Consider the following 10,947-nt stretch of genomic DNA (forward strand, 5'->3'; position numbering starts at 1 on the left):
ATTGGGACTAGCAGATAGATATAAAGAATAGATTGTAGTTTTTATATCTTAGCTTACAATTTGTAAAGAATTATTTTGGAAATAATTGCAAATGATAGTGATATAGGTGAGTAGGTGCCAACCTAGTTGGGATTTACTTATCTATTGTGATGCGATTAATTCCAAAATAAATTTGTACTTGTAATTTGTAACTGATTTATCAATTATTAATAAAGAATATGTTTTTATCATTTCTTATTTGTAATTTATGTCATTTTAAGTAATTAATAAAATTATTGTTTTTGTTATTTTTCTTGTCTTTTTTTTATAATTTATAAGTTAAATAACATTAAAAACCCGGCCCGGGGTACCCGGGTCCGGGTCCCGGTTTTGCCCGGCCCGGGCCCGGATTTCCGGGCCGGGCCGGGCCGGATGGACAGGCCTAGTTTTAACAGGGTGAGAGAGACTTTACAATGATATCAGAATAATCAAGTTTATTATCATATATCACCAATCACCATCAGAATTCTAAAAACTAAAAAAAAAATTGTCGGACCAGATTCACGTCACCTCGATGACCCGTAGAGTATAAAATTATAACCTCAATTCTTTGTAGACTGAATTCTCTCTTCCTAATGACAACGTAAGCAAGCCACCGCTACTTTGGTGTAGGGGATGGGAATCATGTGAAGTTGGTCACAAGCTAATTTGAATGAGGAAGTCCACCATGATGACCTTCACGAGACTCCAGTGGTGAGTGGGCATAGATCAGTAGAGTTTGGAGTGGCTTTTGGTTTCCCTTTTGAATTCAACGGACTCTTTGCTTTTTAAAGAATGGACGGACTTTGAATAATATTGCATTATTTATATTGTTATGCCTAATCTATGAGCATAAATATATCATTCATTAGAGAAAGAAGGATTTTGTAGTCATATACTATATAACTAGAAAAAGTTTAATGTTTCTCATATTGTTTTTTTGTAAGAAAAACATATTGGATCTGACTTGAACATGAGTCTGAATTGAAGATAATACTGATGATATTGCTGCTGGTTCATTCTGTTCCCTTACAATTTTAGGTACTTGAAAATAACATATTTTACTTATTTTGGACAAAAAATTAAAATACTTATGGTTGACTATTAAAGATAAGATAGAGGAAACATCAAATACAAAACTAACAAAAATGTCAGCACACGAGAATAGAAGTTCGCCTTATCCACAGAATGATTGCGGATGACGTCTTGTATTAAGATACTACTCAAATGTAGCCTATATTTGTATAAATTTTTTTGGGGTCTCTGCCACAATGTGTCCTCACCCTATTGGATAGGACTAATCTTTGCTCGCGCTAGACGACGCTGCTAGACGACGCTGACCCAAGGAAAGTTTACTTGATGGGGATTCGAATAAGGGAAGACCGCTAGGGATCGTCCCCCTTCAGGGGCTCAGGGTGTCAACTAACTGAGTCACCCACTTGGGTTCTATATTTGTATAATTTAAAATTATGATACAGATTTGTTTTCAGATCTCCTGATGTAGAAAAATAAATCTCCCTGAAAATTAGCATGTACTTTTAAAAAAAGTATAATCTGATCTTAAGCCTGAAACTTTTTTCATTATCCGCCACTTGTAAGCAATATTAATTGATCTCTTTTCGTATCTATTTTGTTTATTTTCCTAACCATTTAAGTGACCATAAAATTAATACTTATGACATTGAAGAAAAATATATAGGACATATATAAGAGTGGAAATGTTGTGTGAATCAAAATATTGGACAATTAAAAAAACAATGAATGCAATTAAAAAACAAGTGTAGCATATAATGGCGTAGCCAGAAAATTTATCTTGAGGGGCCAAGTTACATAAGTGCCCTCATATTTATTTCATAAAAGAATAATATTTATTTCAAACCAAATTTATATGATTTTTCATTCAAAGATATTCATAAGACTAGGTCAAAATAGATACACACATATTTTTGATCATCAATAAAATTCTAACTGAAACATTTTACAAGGATGCCGATATTATAGCTAGAAAAACTGGAGCTGATTTTGTTTGGGCTCTTTATGCGAATGAGCATTGAAACTATCAGCTTGCTTCATGAGGATAAAACGAAAAATCTTTCATATTAAGCAATAGCCCCAGCACTAACCTCAAACTATTTAAAAATATTTTGAAGACTAATTTCAAAATATGAAGAATTAGGAGACTAATTTTAAAACACTTGAGATTTACACGACTAATATAAAAAACCCAAATTATCAGTGAGGAGAAATTTAAAAAGATTTGCTAAAAAGTTAGAAATTCTGATCACGGTCAAAATATGAAGAATTAGGGGACTAATATATAATATATAAAATAAAAAAGCCCAAGTCATTAATGGGAGAAATTTAAAAAGAGTTGCTAAAAAGTTATAAATTTCGACCAGGGTATCTCTACCCCCCTCAACTCAGCTAAAAAGGTGGGCCTCTGGGCCTGTTTTCTCTTAGCAGGCCCTCCCAATTGATTAGCTCTAAGTTTGGAGGGGTCACTCAAGCAGGGTAAGAAATTACAACAAATAAAGGTAGCCCAGTGCACGGGGCTCCGACCATTGTAAGCTCTAGAGAGGGTCAGATATACACAACCTTACCCCCGCACACGCGAATATGCTATTTTTAGGATTTGAACTCATGACCTCAAAGTCACAAGGCAATAACTTTACCGTTGCGCCAAGACTCACCCTCTAATAAATTACAACAAATCATTGTATAAACTACCTATAGGTAGTAAAAGATTTTGAGAGTACCTAGCTCCGCTCCCGATAGCCTAAATGAGAATGTTATAACAGTCTTTCAGAGGTACACTAAGATAAATAGAATAAAGAAGCAATTTCATGTGTGTGTGTGGGGTGTGTGTGTGGGGGGGGGAGGGGGGGAGGGATATCCGATTGAGATGGTTTTCTCATGTACGATAATGCCACTTAATATATAAGTTAGTAGAGGTGATAAGTTGATTAATAACAACTTGATCGGAAATAATTAAGAAAGATATGCTAATAGTTAATTTAATATATATAGCAGATGACTAATAACATAAATGAATTAAACAAGACTCATGTCGGTGATCCGAAAAAAATTAGGACGTGTATATTGTTGACCGTTATTGGGCCTCTTAAGAAGCCCAGCCCAAATTAGCACTAGAAGCGCACGGCTTCTGATAACAATTCAGGGCATCATCAATTGTGAACAAATTTGCTGTACCTACTTCGTTTGTTCTTCCTCGGCTTCGTCTCGTCTTGATAAGAATCGGCATCATCAAAGGTACTAAAATATTTTACTCTTATTTTTTTCCTTGATGCGTTATTCATTACTGTGCTTAGTCTAATCAGTAGACGGTGTGCAATCAATTCGCCCCTAAATTTGTTTTTTTTTCTCCTTAATAAACTGAAATAATTGCCTCTGTGATTGACTCTTGGTGCTCTAACAATGCAATAAAACTTCGTTATCTGCATTCCTTTAGCCTTGGGTTATGTTGGGCGCAGAGTCACGCCCACCGCCACGGAAGCGATATCACCTGAGAGAGAGCTCTGGCTTTTGTTGTCACAAAAGCACAAGTCAACCTCTATATTCTTGTTTCTCAAAGGAAACGAGAATAGATAGTGAAATTCTTATTTCTCAAAGGAAACAAGAATCGAAAGTGATATATTTTATCAAAGTGAAATATACACTCATCCTCTCATCAGCTCTAAGACCGAATATTGAGGGAACCTACAAGCAATAGCCAACAACCAGAAAATAATAAATACACGAGATTTACGTGGTTCGGCAAAATTGACTACGTCCACGGGAGGGGTGAGGGGAGATTCCACTATAAGGAGAATACCGACGACTTGTACAATCCACAAGCTCGTCTAAAAGAAAAGAGATCTGATTGTACCCAAAAGAAATTAACCTCTCTCTTGTAAAATCTCTCTTTTTCTCTCCTCAAGATCTCTCTTTTTCTCTCCTCAAGATCTCTCTTTTAGATCTGAAAAACTCTACTTTTTCTCCTCTAAAAAACCCTCTATTTTTCTTTAACAGCCGCAAGAACTCCTCTGTTTTATTTTCTTTGCCTCGCTGTAATTTTTCTCCCACACCGCAGCCGGCAAAAAAAATTCTCCCCCACTCAAAAACCTAGGTAATACATGTGTATTTATAGTGAGATCACGTAAGGGTCTTGGGTGGGCTTGTTCCCTACTCACATAAATGTCTTGGGTGGGCTTTGGGCCCGCTGCACATGTCCACGTTCATAATTCTCCACCTCGTACATCATTTGATAAACCTCAAATTTTGGACGAACACCAGAAGAACACCGCGAACATCACCAGAGAAATCTGAAAACACCAAACCAGGCTAAACCAGCTGCGTCACTTTACCGCGACTGCCTACGTACCCTCCACCGGGATCAAGCTAACCGTAGTTCTATCATTGTTCTCCATATAGTCTCCACCTCACCCCATCACCGCCCCGAAGGGCCATGCCCTCTTGGGCAGATCAACACGAGCTAATATGAAGCAAGTCCAAGCAATGCTTAAACTTACTACCTGTGACCACCTTGGTTAACATGTTTGCGGGATTCTCATCCGTGTGCACCTTCATGAGAGAAATATCACATTCCTCTATGATATCCCGCACAAAATGATACCTGACATCGATATGCTTGGTACAAGCATGATGAACTTGATTCTTCGCCAAGTGAATCGCACTCTGACTGTCGCACCACAAGTTCACGTTCTCTTGCTCAATCCCCAAATCATCTAGAAGACCCCACAACCACAATGCTTCCTTCACTCTCTCCGCCATGGCCATGTACTCGGCCTCTATAGTAGAAAGAGCCACTGTAGCCTGTAACATCGATCGCCAACTAACTAGAGCTTCATGTATCTTGAATACATAACCAGTAATAGATCGCCGTCTATCTAGATCTCCCGCATAATCAGAGTCAACAAACCCGTCAATCTGACATGTATCTCCACCAAAACACAGACCCGTAATCACGGTACCTTTTAAGTACCTCAGGACCCATTTCACCGCTTCCCAGTGCGCCTTTCCCGGATTCGCCATGAACCTGCTGACCACACTAACTGCTTATGAAATATCTGGACGTGTACACACCATGGCGTACATCCAACTGCTAACTGCACTAGCATAAGGAACACGCTCCATGTGTGCCTTATCTTCCGCTGTAGTGGGAGATTGTTTACTTGAAAGCCTGAAGTGTGGAGCCAATGGAGTCGCCACCGACTTAGCACTTTGCATCCCGAACCTCGCGATCACCCGCTCTATATAGCCCTTCTGACTCAAGAACAATCGCCGATTCGCCCGCTCTCTTCTAATCTCCATACCCAGTATTTTTCTAGCAGCGCCCATGTCCTTCATCTCGAACTCTTTACCAAGTTGAGATTTCAACCTATCTATCTCCACCCCGCTCTTAGAAGCAATAAGCATGTCATCCACATACAAAAGGAGATAAATATAATCACCTCCACGAAGCTTCCGAATGTAAACACAACAATCGTAATCGCTTCGGGAAAACCCATACTTCAGCATGAAGGAGTCAAATCGCTTGTACCACTGCCGAGGAGATTGCTTTAGTCCATAGAGTGACTTCCTCAAGCGACATACATGATGCTCCTTATCCTCAACCTTGTAGCCCTCAGGTTGATGCATGTAGATCTCTTCATCCAAGTCTCCATGCAAGAAGGCCGTTTTAACATCGAGTTGTTCCAGCTCAAGATCACCATGAGCAACAATACTCAATAGCACCCGAATAGAAGTGTGTTTCACCACCGGAGAAAATATCTCATTGTAATCCACACCCTCTCTTTGTGCAAACCCTTTAGCCACTAGCCTCACCTTATACCTTGTACCACCGAGCTCTGAAGGATCTTCCTTTCTCTTATACACCCACTTACAACCAATAGCTTTTCTTCCTACGGGCAATGGGACCACCTCCCATGTTTGGTTCTTCCGAAGAGATTCCATCTCCTCCTCCATCGCAGCAACCTCCTCCTGCTCAAGCTCATCATCTACCTGATTTCTCACTTGAACATGACTAGAACCTGATTGGTCTTTAGGTTCTATCTCAATAACCTGGGACTTTGAAGTCCCAACAGTCCCAACACCATCATCCTTGGGCGTCCTAGCAATCATGGATTTTTCATCAAAGGTAACGTCCCTGCTGATCACGAACTTCAAATCTTCTGTACACCAAAGACGGTAGCCTTTTACGCCCTTTGCATACCTTAAGAATATCGCCTTCTTGGCCCTCGCGTCAAGCTTTTCCTCGTTGACGTGATAATAGGCGGTACATCCGAAAATTCTGAGCCTCTCATAATCCGCATGTTCCCCTGACCACACCCTATAGGGTGTATCACCATCCAATGTCGAATGTGGAGAACGGTTCATAATGTAACATGCTGTAGCCACCGCTTCTGCCCACCATTCGTTGCCCAATCCAGCATAAGATCGCATACTCATTGCCTTCTCCCGCAATGTTCGGTTCAGTCTCTCAGCGACCCCGTTTTGCTGTGGTGTTGACCTGACTGTCCAGTGTCGAACAATGCCCTCTTGATCACAGAACTTCTTGAAAGCACCATCTGTATACTCTGTACTGTTGTCAGATCTTAGTGTCTTCAATTTCTTGACCGTCCTGTTCTCAACCATTGCTTTCCACTTCTTGAATGTCTCGAATACCTTGTTCTTATGCTTAAGAAAATAAATCCAAGCATACCTCGAATGATCATCTATGAACGAGACAAAATACCTGGAACCACCCTTGGAAGTTGTCTGAGCCGGACCCCAAACATCCGTGTGCACATAATCTAGTATACCTCTGCTCTTGTGATTGCTTTTCAAGAATTGGACCCTGTGCGCCTTTCCATACACACAATCCTCACAAAAATCCATACAAGGTTTCTTCAGATTCTTCAGCAAGCCCTCCTTACCAAGCAGAACTAGACCCTTCTCTGACATGTGCCCAAACCGCCTATGCCATAACCGTGTGTGCTCACATGGGTCTCCACCACTTCCTTCAGTTCCAACCGCTGCATCTCCTGTCACCGTCGTACCCAAGAGAGTATATAGATTACCGTGACGAACACCTTTTCTCACTGTTAGGGAACCTCGAACAACCTTCTTCACTCCGTTCTCTGTAACAATCTTGCAGCCACCGGAGTCCAATGCACCCACTGAGATAAGATTCTTCTGCAAGTCGGGAACGTGCCGCACGTCTGTTAGGGTTCTGACCACTCCATCATGCATCTTGATTTTTATATCACCGAGCCCCACCGTTTGGGCACATATGGTAAGAGCAACCCGGATCAAGTATCCACTTACCGGAGATATTTTCGCTACCCGTAACAACATAGCATTCTTTATCACTCCCTTCCTCGGATGCGTAACTCGCCTCTTCCTTGCCTTCTCTTCTCTCGGTCTTGTTGTTGTTCTTTTTCCCACCTACTCTCTTGTTAGGACAGTCGACCTTGAAATGCCCAACTTCACCGCATTTGAAGCACGCTCTTCCCGCAAGGGGTCTCGATTTAGATCTAGACTTTCCTCCCTTGCCTTTTCCTCGCTCGTTGCCCCTTCCTCTAGCAAACAATCCCTGCGCTTGTTCTTTGTTACCACCAGTAGTCATGTCACTGGTTGCAATCTTTCGAAGGTCATCCGCTAGAAGCGCCGTTCTAGTCTCATCCATCGTCAAATTGTCTCCCACAAGCATCAGTGTTTGCACCAGGTTCTCATAAGACTTCGGTAGAGATAGAAGTAGTAGAAGCGCCTGATCCTCGTCTTCTACAGTCACATCGATGTCCTTCAAATCCGATATTATCCTATCGAACTTGTTGATGTATTCCCGGATTGATGAGCCCTCCTCCATCTTGCAAGTATACAATTTGGATTTCAAATAAATCCGGTTCTTTAGACTCTTCGTCATGAAGGTGGTTTATAACTTTGACCACACGCCCGCAGCCGTTTCCTCTCCATCTACCAAGAAAGCTACATCCCTTTCAAGGCAAAGGATAATCGACGCCCGTGCTTCCAGATCCAGCTCCTCCCAATCATCATCAGACATATCCTTGTGCTTCTTCTCTTTTCCCGCCAAAGCTTTGCGAAATCAATGTGTTCTTCATCTGCATCCTCCAATAGGAAAAATCATTCTTCCCATTGAATTTTTCAATCTCGTATTTTCCCACTTTAACTGTTTTACTTGTTGACGCCATTCTCCGCTTGTATTAATAGATCCGCTTCTCTCAGGAAATTGCCGAGCACTACCTCAAATCAGAAGCTACACCACTCCCAATCTGAATAACAGCTCTGATACCAATTGTTGGGCGCAGAGTCACGCCCACCGCCGCGGAAAGCGATATCACCTGAGAGAAAGCCCTGGCTTTTGTTGTCACAAAAGCACAAGTCAACATCTATATTCTTGTTTCTCAAAGGAAACGAGAATAGATAGTGAAATTCTTATTTCTCAAAGGAAACAAGAATCGAAAGTAATATATTTCATCAAAGTGAAATATACACTCTTCCTCTCATCAGCTCTAAGACCGATAATCTGTTACAATTGCTGAATACAATTGTTGAATACTTGCTACAGGAACACTAAATTTCAAATCTCAGTCTTATACCATGAGTTGTTACCAGTCTCTCAGCAAGTGCCATGGCATAATACTGTTTGGGATCAATTGTGCTATCCTAAACATTCATTTATTAGTTGGCTTGCTGTTTTGAACAAATTGCTTACTAAAGACAGACTAATGAAGAGGGGGTTAACAAATATCGGTTCTTGCTGCTTATGCTCAGGAGCTGTGTTGGAAGACAGGAACCATCTTTTCTTTTCCTGTGCTTATTCTTCTGAGGTCTGGAATGGCATAATGTGTTGGCTTCATTTTTCCTGGAAATCGTGCGAATGGGATCATATCTTGGAATGGTTTTGTACAAAGTTAAGAGGAAAAGGATTCAAACAGGGAATCAAAAGAATGGCATTGACGGCTGCTATCTACAACATCTGGTATGAGAGAAATCTCAGAATCTTCCAACAGGAACAAAGAACTGCTGATCAAGTGATTAAGAGAATTAAGATGGACATGCTATCTGTTGTTCTCAATTCACAATTCCAGGAGGAGTATCGGGACTGGTTGCAAGATTTGTGAAACCTGTCAGTTCTTGAAGAGTACTTGAAGTTACTGTAACCAATGTATTCAGTTTGATCTCTCATTTACTATGAGATCTTGATGTATATACATTTCTTTCATTGGTAATGAATAAAATTTTCATTGACCAAAAAAAAAAAAAGCTCTAAGACCGAATATTGAGGGAACCTACAAGCAATAGCCAACAACCAGAAAATAATAAATACACGAGATTTACGTGGTTCGACAAAATTGCCTACGTCCACGGGAGGGGTGAGGGGAGATTCCACTATAAGGAGAACACCGACGACTTATACAATCCACAAGCTCGTCTAAAAGAAAAGAGATCTGATTGTACCCAAAAGAAATTAACCTCTCTCTTGTAAAATCTCTCTTTTTCTCTCCTCAAGATCTCTCTTTTAGATCTGAAAAACTCTACTTTTTCTCCTTAAAAAACCCTCTATTTTTCTTTAATAGCCGCAAGAACTCCTCTGTTTTTTTTTTCTTTGCCTCGCTGTAATTTTTCTCCCACACCGCAGCCGGCAAAAAAAATTCTACCCCACTCAAAAACCTAGGTAATACATGTATATTTATAGTGAGATCACGTAAGGGTCTTGGGTGAGCTTGTTCCCTACTCACATAAATGTCTTGGGTGGGCTTTGGGCCCGCTGCACATGTCCACGTTCACAGGTTCTCTCTTAATGTCCTGCTACTGCAGAGTATCTGAGGTAGGAAAATTGAAACAATACCAATAATGGAAATATAGAAGTTTGCATCTTAACATGGATGAAGATGAATTGAGAAATTTCTGATTGTATACTTGAATGTGATACACACCCATTGTGTTGTGCTCTGATTCTCCCTTGTTGCTTTATTTAACCCTGTATTTAGTCTAATCAGTAGATAATGTACAATCAGTCTGCCCCTTTTTTTGTTTTTTTACCCCTCCTCAATAAACTGAAACAATTGGCTCTACTAGACATGCGCAATAAAACATTGTTCTCTTCATTCATCAGTGCATTCATAGCTTTGGATTCTCCCTTTACAACCTTTTTTTTTTCGTGTCCTAGCCAATTACATGTCGTTTTTTTAATAGCTAGTGCAACTCCCTTTACAACCTTTTTTTTTTCGTGTCCTAGCCAATTACATGTCGTTTTTTTAATAGCTAGTGCAATGCTTCCTACTAAAACCAATCAGATTGGATTCCTCAACAAGATGAGGAGATCAGTGGCTATGTACGCAGTGTTAGTAGATGTGTTAAAGAGAATCCAAGGGATCAATCTTTAGACATTTATTCCTCTATTTATATATATCTTAAGAATAGCCTGGCATACAACAACCACCTCTTTCAAAGTATGAGTGCTCCCCTTCAGTATCTTCTGATGATGGCGCAAAATAAAGCCATTCCCTTCCTCTTATCATCTATCATCCTCTTATTGGTTAGTAATTTTCTTACTGTCCAAACTCTAGCCCAACTCTTGCCTATTGTTAACCCAAACAATGAAGCTAATACCCGTGAAATCCAAACCTACATTGTCCAAGTAGATGGGATCGACGATGCTGGACTCCTCAGCTATGAAGATCGTGAAATCCAAACCTACATTGTCCAAGTAGATGGGATCGACGATGCTGGACTCCTCAGCTATGAAGATCGTGAAAGTTGGTACATGTCCTTCCTTCCAAATACCACCCTCGACTCTGGAGAGCCGAGGCTTCTCTACTCCTACCGTCATGTACTCAACGGGTTCGCCGCTAGGCTAACTAACGAGGAGTTGAAGGCTATGGAATCCATGGATGGGTTTGTATC

This window comes from Asparagus officinalis, chromosome 8 (assembly GCF_001876935.1).
Source record: "Asparagus officinalis chromosome 8, Aspof.V1, whole genome shotgun sequence".
NCBI classification, from domain to species: domain Eukaryota; kingdom Viridiplantae; phylum Streptophyta; class Magnoliopsida; order Asparagales; family Asparagaceae; genus Asparagus; species Asparagus officinalis.